General features: G+C 38.4%; 1 protein-coding gene across 4 annotated transcripts in view; it reads left to right on the forward strand.

The window, feature by feature from the left end:
• AKAP6 (A-kinase anchoring protein 6) overlaps positions 1 to 16588 on the forward strand; it is a 657364-nt gene that overhangs the window by 600013 nt on the left and 40763 nt on the right. For 3 of the 4 annotated variants that reach the window (XM_055555599.1, XM_055555600.1, XM_055555601.1), the window contains one exon: positions 38 to 129. The gene's annotated coding sequence lies outside the window, so the exon portion shown is untranslated. Of the gene's footprint in view, positions 1 to 37; positions 130 to 2925; positions 3039 to 16588 lie in introns of all 4 variants that reach the window. The other variant, XM_055555598.1, reaches the window with a different exon arrangement.

Below are 16588 nucleotides of genomic sequence, written 5' to 3' on the forward strand. Positions count from 1 at the left end.
TCACTGATATTGAGGCTTGCACTCTCTTGCTTGAAAGGAAGTGCCCCCATACCTGGGAAATGGCTTCCAAAGAACAAGAGACTCAACCAACACCCCTGTTCCACAGCCACAAAGAACTTGAGCTTTCTGGTGAGTACATTCTTAAAAACAAGTGAGTTTATGGGCAGCTAATGCAAAATGTGAGAAAACTTGGCCTCAGATTTACATTAGTGAAATGGCCCATTTTGATGATTTAACCCAAGCAACTTCACTCCTTATTAACTACAGAGGCATAACATACAGAACATTCAGATTTTCCAGATGTTCACAAAGTCTTTGGTGTCTCTATCATAGAGGCTGCCATGTTCATCAACCTTATAGACTGCAGCCTTGCTTTTTCTCCCTTCATCTATTTTATGTGCCAAATTTGGACTTGTATCACCAGATGTAAAATTTGCTGTTTTTCCACACCATCAAGACACATATTAATGGATTTTATTAACTTACTAAAAGTAATAACTAATTCACGAACCAAATGATTTTGTAAAAACTATACTAAAATTACTAAAACATTTATTTGTCCTTAACACTTAACCTTCGATTTAAAAAAAAAATCCCACCTCCCTATAAAAAATGGGCCATTACAGGCATGAAACAAATATTATTCAGCAACATTCATTCAAGGACTAAAATGATTTAAGGCATTAGCAACATAAAAATGCATAAGATCCTCTTTAAATCCCAGTATTCCCTAACCACTGGTTTATAAAAAATGCTCTAAGGTTTATAGAATTAGTCTGGTACTATTAGTTGATCAAGTTACTTACACTGTCAGCAATTCAAGACAAATAATTCCCTCTGTGTGTGTGTGTTTGCTTGCTTGCAAGCATGTTTCATTTAGTTTAAAGTGTCTTTTTATAGAGAAATTCACATTGCTGAATTTCATCTTGTCATTACAATGGTGTGAAAGTCAAATCAGTTTTCACATAGGTTCTCTCATGCCTGCCAATCTCAAATGACTGACGATGCTTACAGCAAGGTTTTGTAAAATGAAAGCTCCTTAATTTTTCAGGAAATAGTTCTTTTTTTACATATATACTACTTGCCCATTTTCTAAATATGTTTTTTAGTGTTCTAAGTTTAAGAGTATTCTCTTATACTAATGATGAAAATTATATGGAAAAATAGTTTATAGACAGTAAAACTGCTAACTATTTGAAGGTTAAGAGGTATTCTTCAACATGAGTAAAATCAGATCATATCAGTCACTCAGTTGTGTCCGACTCTTTGCTACCCCATGAATTGCAGCACGCCAGGCCTCCCTGTCCATCACCATCCACCGGAGTTTACTCAGACTCACATCCATCGAGTCAGTGATGCCATCCAGCCATCTCGTCCTCTGTCGTCCCCTTCTCCTCCTGCCCCCAATCCCTCCCAGCATCAGAGTCTTTTCCAGTGAGTCAACTCTTCACATGAGGTGGCCAAAGTACTGGAGTTTCAGTTTTAGCATCATTCCTTCCAAAGAAATCCCAGGGCTGATCTCCTTCAGAATGGACTGGTTGGATCTCCTTGCAGTCCAAGGGACTCTCAAGAGTCTTCTCCAACACTGCAGTTCAAAAGCATCAATTCTTTGGTGCTCAGCCTTCTTCACAGTCCAACTCTCACTTAATTGCTATATTTAAAAAATAAAAGATGACAGATTCTGATTCTGAATAACTGAACACCAGAATATTCCTCTTACCCTAAGAATTTGATTAAGTCATGTGTGATTTCCTGGCAACTTAAGTTTTTTTAAAGATTTTATTTATTTTCGGTTATGTCGGGCCTTCATTCCTGTGCGGGCTTTTCTCTAGTTGCGGTGAGCTGGGGCTACACCCTAGTTGTGGTGCAAAGGCTTCTCAATGTGGTGGTTTCTCTTCTTGCAGAGCTTGGGCCCTAGAGCACAGGCGCAATAATTATGGCGCAGAAGCTTCGTTGTTCCACAGCATGTGGGATCTTCCTGACCCAGGGTCGGACCTGTGTCTCCTGCATTGGCAGACAGATTCTTTAATTTACCCCTGAGCAACCAGGGAAGCCCTAAACATTTTAAAAATTTAATCTTTGATGATTCAGCATTATCATAATGATGACCAGTTATTATTTAGTAGGACAAATAAGTTATAGGAAATCAGGTTAAGACAGTAAACACACCCTGGATATTATTTTTTAAATCAATATAATTAATAAAAATAATATCTTTTGACTACCCACTATGTGCCACTCACTATGCTAATTTTATGCCCATTTTAAAAAAATGTATTGGAGTACAGTTGATTGACAGTGTTGTGTTAGTTTCAAGTGTACAGCAAAGTGAATCAGTTATACAAATAGCTACTCCCTTTTAAATTACTTTCCCATACAGGTCATTACAGAGTATATTGAATAGAGTTCCCTGTGCTATACAGTAGGTCCTTATGAGTTACATATTCTATATATAGTAGTGTGTTTATGTGAATCCCAATCTCCCAGTTTATCCCTCCCCTCCTTACCCCTGATAACCATAAGTTTGTTTTCTACATCTATAACTCTATTTCTCTATTGTAGATAAGTTCATTTGTACCCATTTTTTTAGATTCCACAGATAAGCTAGATCATATGCTATTTGTCTTGCTCTGTCTGAATTACTTCACTCAGTATGACAATCTCTAGGTCCATCCGTGTTGCTGCAGATGTCATTATGTCATCCTACTTTATGCATGCCCATTTTACAATAAGGCAACTGAGGACTGGAAAGGCAGGTGGGGGACTGCACCCTATAGGCCTGCAAGCCCTGTACTTAACCAGCTCAAGAGCAAAGAAAGAGCTCAGAGTCAGAGACAGAGATACCAGTGGTTTAATAGATGGGGGAGAAGGGATCTTCCGTTTCTAAAGCAAAATCCTGGAGCAACGCCCCACTGTGTGCGGCAGGTGGTGAACTGGACATGGAAGTTGTTTTTACCAACAGGAGAAGAGGAAGAGTAACAGCTATAGAGGGAATTGACATCAAGTTGGCTCATTGGTTGCCAGGGAAACCAGCAGAGGTGGGTACCCTTCACCACCCCTCTGATAAGCTATCATAGTGGAGATAATTCTGATCTGAAAATCAGAATAATCACTGGCTGGGACCATGGGCAAGTACACAGGCATTTACTGATTAGGCTCTATAATTTAAGAGGGAAGGTCGGTCAGGGGAGTAACATGTAGATGAGACAGGGACTGGTTGAGCAGGGGATATACAGAAAGCAAGAGAACAGCCATCTTGAGTGGCCTGCCCATATAGCAGGCTAGTTATTACTTGTCTCCTTTTCATAAAAGCAGAGTGTGGAGGGAAAAAGCTGTTTCAGAAACTCATTTCCATCTATATAAATAAGAATTTATTTTACAGAGTTCACTTAACATCTATATGTATGTTACTAAATTTCCTGTCTGTGTTACTTATTGAACATATAATTCATACCAAAGCTGGAGAAAGGACTTTCATTTTTAAAAGTATTTCTTATAAAAATTCTATATGAAGAAATGATAGCTAAATTAGCACTTGAAAAAGGCCAAAGAAAATTATATACTGTATATAATTATGCCTCATTATGACCTCTGCACATTTGCCAGAAAAGTTAGACATTAAAAACACACACAACAGGAACACCTTAAAGGTCAGAGCCTGATGAAAGAAAAATGCAATAGTTAATTATGAAGGATGAGATTAATGTTCTAGTAGGAACATACATTTTTGCTTGAGAATACTTAAAATATGCAATTTCCCTTTCATGTATTTTGTTTCATATCTGAAAGAGGTGGTGGAGAGGGAAAATTCAAAGTGTAAGTATAAATTAAATTTTAATTTAATGGAATGAAAATGTGGGCTTTTTATGTGACATTTCTTCACTTAGGTCTTTTTTCCCCTAAAGGTAATGTAATTTTAAGAGTAAATACTGAGGTCTCAGTTTGTAAAAAATTCATCTCAAAATTTCTCATTATCTTCAAAAGATATTTTCTAAGATAGCAGATTTCCTGGATATTTGCTGAGTTTCACGCTGACAACATACCTAACTATATGTATTTTAAATAATAACAAGTGAAAACTTTTTCAATGTTTTATTAGAAAATAACTTCAGATTTACAAAGTATTACAAAAATAAAAACAGTACACTTTAACTAGGTTTATCTATTGTCAATATCTCAGCCCATTTGCTTTGTCATTTTTGTATTTACCCAACCATATGATTTTATTCTGAATCCATTTGAAGATAAATTATATACATTGTGGCCTTTTATCCCTAAATATTTCATTATACATTTCTTCATAAGGATATAGGTGTGCTCTTTCATAAAACCATAGTGCAATTGTTGATAGATTTATGGATATAAATATAAAATATGCAAAATCTATTTATTTGATTTGCCTTGCATGTTCCAATTTTATAAATTTCCTTAATAATATCCTTTTCCCTCTTTGTACGTAATTTAAGTCTTGAATTTAGTTGTCATTCTCTTTAATCTCCTTCAACCTGGAAACATTTCCTCAGCCTTTCTTTGTCTTCTTATAACACTGGCAATTTTGAAGAATGATTCCCCCTTTGCAAAATAGATGATTCCTCACTTTGTGTTTGATCTCTCCTCATGATTAGATTGAAATCATGATTTCTCAACAGGAATCAACATAGATGGTTTTCTATCGTTCCTGGTGTGTCCTGTCTAGAGACACATAGTATTCATCTGTTTCTCTTTGGTGATGTTAATTTTGGACATTTTATGGAAAAACACTGTAAAACCATGTAAATATCCTGCCCCTCCTCAAAATTTTCCATTTATTTACCATCCATTGATAATACTTATCTCACCCAAATCTAAGATGGCTGCAAAATTATGATTTTCCAACTCTGCCACTCTCTTCACACTTAGCAGTGGCCCTTGATATTTCACTATAATAAAATCTCTCCCTTTCCCCCTATTTATATATTTATAAGTATGAATTCATGAATTTCTTTTTTCCCAATTATTTTATAATCCATCACTATACTCAAATTATTTTGGTGCTGAAATTGTCCCAAATTTGACCAGTGGGAGCCTTTCAATCTTGCTCTTTAGTTCTTATGACATCTTTAAACAATCTCTCACTTTCTGGTATAACAAGATGTTTCAACTTTACCTTGTACTTACCTGCCCCAATCCTTGAATCAGTCATTTCTTTGCAAAGCTTTGGTCCTTTGTAGGAGTTGGCATTGGAGACCAAGATCTGAGTGCTAGGTATGCTTAGGGCTACCGAGATGTTTTTGCTTTTCTGACCCTTCAGTCGGCAAATCTAGCAAATACACAAATATGTATACACATATATGTACATGTGTATGTGCAAAGGCATATGCATATGTGTAGATGTATATACATGCAGAGATGTATGCATGCACATGCAAACCCACAGATACACATACATAGACTGATCTTAGAAACCAGGAGTTCACATCAGTTCCTCCAGTTACAACCCATCCCACAGATTCTTTCTTGACTTTTCCCATTTCATATTCCCTTCTTCCATCGTGAGCTCCCTGGATACCAACATCAACACATTTACTCATTTGCTGAGTAACACAATACCATTAAAATGGTTTCAGAATTGCTTCGGTGGTTCAGAGGTTAAAGTGTCTGTCTGCAATGTGGGAGACCTGGGTTCGATCCCTGGGTCGGGAAGATCCCCTGGAGAAGGAAATGGCAACCCACTCCAGTATTCTTGCCTGGAAAATCCCATGGACGGAGGAGCCTGGTGGGCTACAGTCCACGGGGTCACAGAGAGTCGGACACGACTGAGAGACTTCACTTCACTTCTCTGTAATAAACCTGCAAAAAACAGTTCAGAATTCATTTGCAATCTCCCCATCTGCACATTCTCTTTCCCACACTCCCAACCCTGCCAGAGACTGAGGGTATGGTCAAACACTGTGTCCCAAAGCTCCTAAGTTATGTTGTTACTTAGTTATTGGCTCTTTTTTCTTCCCGCCTTCATCCCTCACTTCTTTTCCCTTCTTTCTTTATTTCTTCCCTTTTATTATGACTTTCATTTAAAACAAAATTAAGTTCATTTGTTTCCATTTCCTTTCAGTTTTTAGTTATTTTTTTCTTCCCTCCAGTTCTTATTAACTTTTTTATTTTTAGATATGTAGAATATTAACATGTTCTCCAAACTCAAAACTACCTAAAAAGGTATATTTAAAACATTGTCATTCCCTCACCTAGCTCATCAACCTCAGTTCCCATCAGCTCTTATAAGTCCAAAATTCTGTTGTCTTCTGGCTTATTTTTCTTCTGCTTCTTTCTGTAGTAATAAGCAGATATATGAATATATTTTTATTTTCCTTTCTTTCGAGCACAAAAGGTGGCATACTAAATGTGTCCTTTGCCTTTGATTTTTTTCATTTAATAATATCCTCTGGAAATCATCCCATATCAATTCTTGAGATCTGCCTCATTCTTTGTTGTAACTATATGGCACTCACAACTTTTCTGAAGCCCTTTTGTAAATATAACAGGAGATTTGGAGTCCATTTCATGCCCATATTATGTGAAAAGATTAATGACATTTATTTCAAGTAAGGTATTGGTATAAATAGCTGTATCTGCTCTGTTTTCTAAAAGCAGCTGTGTGTGTTTTCATGCTCCCTTTGATTTATCAATTATCTTTATCCTCCTCTCTCTTAGTTACACTCCATGCTGTCCTTACCCCCAACAACAAATGCTTTTTCTAGGCCTAGAAACATTCTTAAATATGTGCTGTCATCAAAAACTTCAGCATATAACTCCTAGCTGAAAGGGCCAGACAAGATGAAACCGTCCAGTATTCTGCTGGCCAAGTCAGGCCAGCACGCGTGGGAGTTTCTACCCATTATAAGCGTCACATTTCCCCAGTTTTTGAAAAGGCACCACAGAGTCTGGCAGTAACTTCATCCTCAAACCTTCTTCCTGATCCTGTGACCATCCTAGCTCTCCATCCTATACTATCCGAATTCTAGGTTTCTATCCCTCCCATTTGTTCCCTCCACTCTACTCAAATGGCTCAAGTACAATTCCTCAGGAAATTATAATCCTAGCAGACAGCAAAAGAGCATCTGGCACTCAAACCCTGTTTTGAAAACCATTTTTATTTTGACTTCTGAAGCCCACAATTCTCTTTTCTGCCTCCTACTTTTTGACATGTGTCTCCTCCCTCTCTTCACTGGAGGTGTTTCTCTAGATTTCTTTCTAAGCCTTCCTTGCATTTCACTCTATAGTTCCAGAGTTGTTATCTACTTCTATGATTTCAACTCACCTCTAGGTGTAACGTTCCAGCGTTTAATTACTAAGCTTGGCTTTTCTCAAGAATTCTAGATCTAGGCCCATTTATCCAACTGTCCTTTCACCTAGTAGTTTTCTTAGGACCTCATACTTTAAAACCCAAGCTTGTATTTTTTTTTTTTTACTTTTATATGATTGTCTATGTCACATAATGACATTAACATTTTTCCATTTGTTCAACATTCAAATTCTGGAATATCTCTGATGTCTCTCTCACCCCCAAAAATGTGACTAGAAAAGTCCTGTGTTCCCTCTTCCCCCCAGTTTGAAATCTCTAAATATTTACCATTCCTGCTGCTACCCTGGTGTCAATACTCCCCATGACTCACACATGGTATATAGTAAGAATTTTCCAGTTCCTTATTCATTCTTGGTTCAGGCCTAGGGTTTATCACTTTTCCTCACACATTTCATTCAACCAGGCATTTTGTGAACATCTAAATTTCTGACCTACTAGAGCTACCGACGGGCTTCCCAGGTGGCATAGTGGTAAGGATTCCACCTGCCAGCACAGGAGGCCCAAGAGATGCAGGTTCGATTCCTGGGTTGGGAGGATCCCCTGAAGGAGGAAATGGCAACTTGCTCTAGTATCCTTGCCTGGATAATCCCATGGACAGAGGAGCCTGCGGGGGGACTACAGTCCATGGATTCTCAAAGAATTAGACACAACTGAGCAACTGAGCACACTCATACACACAGCTGTAGACAATGCTTGGGAAATATAAGGTGTATCCTTCTTTTGAAGGAAGGGTAGTAACTTTGGAGTTCTCATCCTTAATCTGTAGAATACGCACTGGAGAAGCTTGTGAAAATGAAAATTCCCAGTCCCACCTTTGTTCTGATCCAGCAGACATGAGGTAAAGCCTAAGTGTCTGTCTAATCAGGCGATTCTTCTACAGGTATTACATTGACCACACTTTCTTAGTCATTGCTCCAAACAGTCGCTAACCAGTCTATGTTGAAGAGATGATGTTTTTCATATATATTTATACACTGCCTACTTTCTCAAGTGGTATGTGATATGAGGTACCTTACAATAAAAATCACAGTTGAGTAAGAAATTATTAATATAATAAAAGACATGAGCCAAGAAATAAAAACAGTGAGGGAATAATATTTGAAAATCCAAACAAGGGGAAAGCACTAAATCTAAGCATAAAACTTTACTCTGAGTTTGTCAGCAATTAAAGTAAAGAAGAAAACATGATCAATGAGAGTATTCTTTGTTTAACAAAAGGAAATAACTTTTTCCCTGTACCTGAGTTTTAGGAGGAATTTGCCCAATGAGTCTTTATTTGGGGACCATTGAATAACATAACAGATACTATGATTTAAGTCTGCTTTTAAAAAGGCTGCATAGAGCTACTTCTTTTTATAGTTTTCCAGAAGTTTTTCTTTTTTATTTATTTATTTATAATTGGAGTGTAATCGCTTTATGATATTGTATTGGTTTCTGCCATAAATCAACTTTAATCAACCCTAGGTATACCTTTCAGAGAAGGCGATGGCACCCCACTCCAGTACTCTTGCCTGGAAAATCCCTTGGACGGAGGAGCCTGGTGGGCTGCAGTCCATGGGGTCGCTAAGAGTCAGACACGACTGAGTGACTTCACTTTCACTTTTCACTTTCATGCATTGGAGAAGGAAATGGCAACCCACTCCAGTGTTCTTGCCTGGAGAATCCCAGGGACAGGGGAGCCTGGTGGGCTGCCGTCTACAGGGTCACACAGAGTCGGACACAACGGAAGCGACTTAGCAGCAGCAGGTATACCTATGTCTCCTCTCTCTTGGAACCCTCTGTCCTACCTCCCACCCCATCCCACTCCTCTAGGTTGTCACAGAGCACCAGATTTGAGCTCCCTGGATCATACAGCAAATTCCCACTGGTTATCTAATTTTGCACATGATAATGTGTATGTTTCAATGCTATTCTCTCAATTCATCCCACCCTCTCCTTCCCCCAGTGTCTGCATAGAACTACTTCTTATGATAAGTAAGGACACAGCATAGTTGTAGTTTGAAGAATCTTGAAAATGCCTGATCGGTGGTTCCCTTCAACAATTCCTTCTAAGCATCGATAGTCTCAGCCAGGCTTTTTGACAGAAGATGAGTAATAATGTAATTCAAATTTGAGATTGCTATCTAGATCTACTCACAGATAGTCCACATTTTTTAATATAAATTTATTTATTTTAATTGGAGGTTAATTACAATATTGTATTGGTTTTGCCATACATCAACATGAATCCACATTTCTGATTGAAAAAAAGATCAGATGTGTAGTGACAGATGCTGTTTCCCTGTGAAAATAAAAAAGACTTGTCTGATATGTTTATCTTAATGGAGAGTCACTTTATCTCTGTAAAACAGTAAGCCAGATGAGCACTTTTTAATAGATCAAGGACAGTTCTCACAAAGCAGCTCACTGTTTACACAGATTGATGAAAATGCTGGAATTTTGTATCACAAGGTACAAAGGAGAAGGTGTGTCTTAGAAGGTTTTGAAGATAAGAAGTACCAAAGATCTGTCTTGACCACAGAATATCCTTAACATGACTCATGTCAAATGTTTAAGACCAACAGAATGCCAAGAGTTAACCAGGTGAATCACAGATTTTACCCTAAGGAATTACAGATGGCATCAGTTGAACAGACTAGTTTAACATTATCCATTAAGATGTCAAAGTATGCCTGCCAAAATGGATCACTTTTGTTTTTAGGAGAATTAATACTTAGCATCTTTTCTTCTGACATAAGTTGGCCAATAGGCTGAATTGCTTGTCAAAAAGCCACTTTGTAACCATGTAGGAAAGTATGTCATCAACACATGAGAGGCACTTGTCCTGCTGTGGCTGGGACATCTAAACACAACCAATTTGTTCAGTTATAAAATTAAAAGGAGGGCACTTGGGATCCAGCCCTGTTTTATGCCATTTAGACTAGACATTTCATCTGTCAAAAAGAAGGCTCATCCTAGCCACGTTAATTTGTACCATACTGTCCAGCAGTAATGGCCCTGAGAGAGAATTATAAGCCTTGAGTCTATGTTGAGATCATACACTTAGGCCTCTTTATGGATGCGATGACCAATGATAAATCAATAAGTTCCATGAAAAGTCTTAAAATGCTTCTAACTGATTGAAAGACGGCATTTTACCTTCCGAATTATATGCTGATGCTGATTTCTCATCTCCGTCTCCGTTGTCCAAAGCTATTTTCCCAGTTTACCCTCGTGATGCTTCTTATACATTCTCTTATATGATAGTTATTTCAGTGTTTGTCTCATGATCCCAATTACCTTTCTGTTTTATTGCATCATTCAAAACTTTGAACAGTCATTCTATAAATTTATAAATGTTCTTTCTATGTGTCTGGTAAATAAAAGAATGAATGACTGGTGGGTGAATATTTCCTATTCTGATTATGATCAAATACAAATAAAACTGGAAACACAAAAGGAAGAGACAAAAAGTCAAAGAACATGATGAATGTGATCTGTGTCCTTTAGCTCAAGAGGTTGTCTTGGCTTTCTGTCAAGAAAATTTGGAATCATATCACTCCAGATTTTCAAGGTACAGATTGTTGGAAATGGATGGGCTCCATCAGCACTTGTCATGAAGTGACAGACCTTGTCACATTGGCCAAGTCATTGTAATGTTCCATTTGAATTCCTCTAATGTTCTTTTCCTAAGGAATATCCAAAGAACACCTAAGCAGTCTGAATAATGAATACTGTAAATTCCTTAATTTTCTCATTTCTGTCCTGGCTCCCATATGCGTATCACAAGGTTATATTTAGTCTCCAAAAGGTTTTCAGTAAATTGACAATATTTGTGTGTAGATGCCACCTCTTTTTCAGACCATTACACATTGAAGTCAGTGATTTCCTATGCTTTCACCCCATGGCACACATAAGAAGTGATGATATTCTTCTCTGGAGTATATAGAGGAGGCTGTTCATGGTAATGGGCCACTGTGGGGGCTGAGAGGCCCAACCTCAGATAACAGTGGCACCACATGGTGGTGATGGACAGACCGAGTTTGGAAAGCCCTTAGTCTTCCATGCGCAAAATCAAATCTTGGAGTAGTTTGTGGTTATCAGGTCTCACTTTTCATCCCTAGGAATTAGATTTGCTGCTGCTGCTGCTGCTAAGTGGCTTCACTCGTGTCCGACTCTGTGCGACCCCATAGACAGCAGCCCACCAGGCTCCCCCATCCCTGGGATTCTCCAGGCAAGAACACTGGAGTGGGTTGCCATTTCCTTCTCCAATGCATGAAAGTGAAAAGTGAAAGTGAAGTCACTTAGTCGTGTCCGACTCTTAGCGACCCCATGGACTGGAGCCTACCGGGCTTCTCCATCCATGGGATTTTCCAGGCAAGAGTACTGGAGTGGGGTGCCATTACCTTCTCCAAGGAATTAGATTTAGTTATTCTAAATATCCAAGATAGTGATAGTTTATCTCATGTTTGAAGACTTTTAGAGGTTGTCAAGAGACTGTCCTGTGGTGGAAACCTCCATCATTCATGGACAGAAGTCCTCACATTGTCCACTTTGCTGACGAGTATCTACAGTCAGTTCCTTGATCTTCTCATATATGAAAATAAAACTCTCATAAAAGCTAGTCTTCAAAACCTTGACTGAGTAATTTATCAGTCTCTTTTCAGGTAAATAAGGCCAATCCTTTCTATCTTTTGTCCCAGGGTCGGTTTCCTATTTCCTCAATATTTTATTTTATTCTTGGTTGTCTAAATTCACTGTGATTTCACCATATATTTTTAAAAATACAGAAATCAAAACTTTGCACGTTACTGTATAAAAATCTGACCATCAGAACATGTATACCTACGAGCTTACTCACCTCTTAATGTGGTCCACTGGCATTCTCAAGCATTATCCCAGTTTAAATGTAGTCAGTTGATACCATTTACACTTATCCTTGACAATAAGATGAGAGAATGTGTACAAGGGACTCAAATCATAAAACTATACAGATTCATATAATACATAGCTGTTACTGACTAAAGCACTGTAGTTAATAGTGCTTGAAAAAGTTAACTTATTTGGTTCTCATAACAACCTAATCAGTAGATATATTCATATTTCTGATTTATTGATGAAGAAACTAAGGCTCAGGAACATTAGGTGACTTGTCCAGGGTTGGTCTTGGATTCAAGCAGTTTATTTGTCTGATTACCACCACTTAGTATCTCTAGGAACAGTAGTTTAAAATTATAACAGTCAAACCAATTTGCCATATGTACAGAATTTTGATTCTTTTGTAGTTACCCTGATGCAGAAGCCAATCCACACTAAAAGGTGACTTCTACCTTCAGTTCAGTTCAGTCACTCAGTCGTGTCCGACTCTTTAAGACCCCATGAATCGCAGCACACCACGCCTCCCTGCCCATCACCAACTCCTGGAGTTCACTCAGACTCACGTCCATCGAGTCAGTGATGCCATCCAGCCATCTCATCCTCTGTCGTCCCCTTCTCCTCCTGCCCCCAATCCCTCCCAGTATCAGAGTCTTTTCCAATGAGTTAACTCTTCACATGAGGTGGCCAAAGTACTGGAGTTTCAGCTTAGCATCATTCTCTCTAAAGAAATCCCAGGGCTGATCTCCTTCAGAATGGACTGGTTGGATCTCCTTGCAGTCCAAGGGACTCACAAGAGTCTTCTCTAACACCACAATTCAAAAGCATCAATTCTTCAGCACTCAGCCTTCTTCACAGTCCAACTCTCACATCCATACATGACCACAGAAAAAACCATAGCCTTGACTAGATGGACCTTTGTTGGCAAAGTAATGTCTCTGCTTTTGAATATGTTATCTAGGTTGGTCATAACTTTTCTTCCAAGGAGTAAGTGTCTTTTAATTTCATGGCTGCAGTCGCCATCTGCAGTGATTTTGGAGCCCCCAAAAATAAAGTCTGACACTGTTTCCACTGTTTCCCATATAAGTGACATCAAAGAACATTTGTCTTTCTCTGACATTTTACTTCCTTTCTTTTCTATGGCTGAATACTCCTGAGTGTGTGTGCATCAGATTTTATTTATCCATTCATCTATAAATAGGCAGGTTGTTTCCACATCATGGCTATTGTAATGAACATGCGACATGTTCATATACAGTGGATGTGCAACAGATACCTTTCCAACTTAGTGTTTTCATTTTTCTTCAAATAAATATTAATACCATGAAGTTGAATTGCTGAATCATGTGGTAGTTCTACTTTTTTGAGGAACCTGGATACTATTTTCTATAGTGGCTGCATCAATTTACCTTCTCTACCAACAGTGCACAAGGGTTCTCTTTTCCTCACATTCTTCAGATCATTTCAGATCAGTCGCTCAGTCGTGTCTGACGCTTTGCGACCCCATGAATCGCAGCACGCCAGGCCTCCCTGTCCATCACCAACTCCCGGAGTTCACTGAGACTACCCTTAGCTATTTCCTATCTTTTTTTATTTAAATATTTTTACTGTGGTAAAAGTCACATAAAACAAGCTATTTTAACTATGTTTAACTGTACAGTTCAGTGGCAATAATTTCACTTTCCTAAGCGGAAGCTCTGTCCCTATTAAACACTAAGGAAGGCCCCATCTCCCCTCCACACATCCCCAAGAAACTACCAATGTATTTCTGAATTCTATGAATTAGACTCTTCTAGGTACCTCATATAAGTGGAATCAAACAGTATTTGCCAGCACCTAATGTATATTGGAATGTGTTTCTAAAGTTAACTGAATATATGATCTATAAACAGATCGTACCTTCTTTTTTTCTCCCAGTGCTATACAGTAGGTTCTTATTAGTTATCTATTTTACACATAGTAGTGAATGTATCCCAATTCCAATCTCCCAGTTCATCCCACCCTCTCTTTCCCACCTTGGTGTCCATATGCTTCTTCTCTATGTCTGTGTCTCTATTTCTGCTTTGCAAATAGGTGCATCTGAATTATTTTCCTAGATTCCACATATATTCTGTGGATATATACAATATTTGTTTCTCTTTTTCTGACTTACTTCATTCTGTGCGATAGTCTCTTGGTCCATCCATGCCTCTGCTGCTGCTGCTGCTGAAATCACTTCAGTCGTGTCCGACTCTGTGCGACCCCATAGACGGCAGCCCACCAGGCTCCCCCGTCCCTGGGATTCTCCAGGCAAGAACACTGGAGTGGGTTGCCATTTCCTTTTCCAATGCATGGAAGTGAAAAGTGAAAGTGAAGTTGTTCAGTCATGTCTGACTTAGCGACCCCATGGACTGCAGCCTACCAGGCTCCTCCATCCCTGGGATTTTCCAGGCAAGCGTACTGGAGTGGGGTGCCAATGCCTCTGCAGATGACCCAGTTTCATTCCTGAGTGGTGTTCCATTGTATATATGTACCACATCTTCATTCACTCCTCTGGACATTTAGGTTGCTTCCATGTCCTGGCTGTTGCCAATAGTGCTACAGTGAACATTGAGTTGTATGTATCTTTTGGAATTATGCTTTTGTCCAGGTATATGCCTAGGAGTGGGATTGCTGGGTGATATGGTAGTTCTATTCCTGGATTTTTTTTTTAAGAAACCTCCCTTCTGTTCTCTACAGTGACTGCATAAATTTATATTCCTGCCAAGAGTGTAAAAGGGATCCCTTTTTCTTCACACCCTCTCCAGCATTTATTGTTTGTAGATTTTTTTTTTATAATGGCCAACCATTCTGACCAGTGTGAGGTAATACCTCATTATAGTTTTGATTTGATAATAGACATTCTAAGGGATGTGAGGTAATAGATAATCATATTGCTTCAAGAAAAAAAATCTTACTAAGCAAATAGTTATATAGCATTCAGTATGTGCCCAAATACTCTCCTAGGTGCTTTACAAATATTACCATATAAATCTATGAAGTAGACACCACTTAAATATGGAGAAGCTGAGAAGAGAGAAGTTAAATAATTGCCCAAAGTCTCAGAAATAGTATGGAAGTAGAACTGGGATCTGAGTCCACATGTCCGACACCACGCACTCTACAGTGCTCTACTGCTTCCCAAGCAATGTGTTATTTATGCGATATATGATACGTGCTTTAATTCTATTACTGAATTTGAAACCATCAAGTGTGTATTTGTTGGTAGATATGTGTGGGCAGACAAATGAATACTGATAAACATTTTAAAAAATCTAAATGGAAAGGAAAACAAGCCCTCGTACCTGGAGATGGCTTGATTTTTGGTAACATCAATCAAGAAATCTATGGTTAAATACACATACAAACCTGAGGTTTCAAAGCTTCTGCTGCCATAATGTAAACAGAAAGTCATAGGAGTTCCTCCTCTAGTTTGGGATACCTGAGTATTTCAGTGGATCCCAAATTTGGAGTCTTGATTCCAACTCCAAGAAGCAGAGCCCACACAGGGCTTAGAGCCATGCAAATTATCCTGGACTCCCCTGTCCTCAAGACAAACTGGTGGGGAGGAGGCCTTGAAAATATTTCAACCTTAAACCAATATAAGCATCAAACCTGCCTCTTCTTTTATCATTGGAGAAGATATTATTCAGCTATGACATATCTGTCATTTTTAATGGCAATTGCATAAATACAATTATTTTCTATTATCAAATGTTGGTCATTACGTCTCTCATAAAAAGCCTGTCCAGTTTTAAAAAGGAATTTTATCACATGACATTCTCTACCTGGTCGATACTAAATAATATAATTTGGAAAATACTTGGGAGTTCCTTTATATCTAATTTCCCTCTAAGAGCCTTGGGCCATTTTGATCTTTGTTGAAATCAGCATGTATTTGAATTTGGAAAAAGAAAAGAAAGAATGGTCCAGCTTTTTAAAAAATTTTGTTTGTATTTGTCTGTACTAGGTCTTTGTTGCTGGGTACGGGCTTTCTCTAGTTGCGGTGAGAGGGCTTCTCATGGCAGTGGCTTCTCTTGTGTAGAAAGGGCTTTTGGCACCAGGGCTTTAATAGTTATGGCACATGGGATTAGTTGCTCCACGGCATGTGGAATCTTCCTGGACCAGGGATCAAACCTGTGTCCCCTGAATTACCAGGTGAATTCTTAACCACTGGACCACCAGGGAAGTCCCAAGAATGTTCCATCTTTCAGTTCTGTTTGATGTAAACAGTTGCACCTACAACAAGATACTAACAGTCAGGTACCAAGTGGAATTTTGAAAGATATTATATATAAATATAGGAATTGCCCAAGCAAGCACTAAAACCTATAGGCAACACTACTAAAAAAAAAAAAAAAGCATGTTTGATGTGCT

Source organism: Bubalus kerabau, chromosome 19 (genome assembly GCF_029407905.1).
Source record: "Bubalus kerabau isolate K-KA32 ecotype Philippines breed swamp buffalo chromosome 19, PCC_UOA_SB_1v2, whole genome shotgun sequence".
NCBI classification, from domain to species: domain Eukaryota; kingdom Metazoa; phylum Chordata; class Mammalia; order Artiodactyla; family Bovidae; genus Bubalus; species Bubalus kerabau.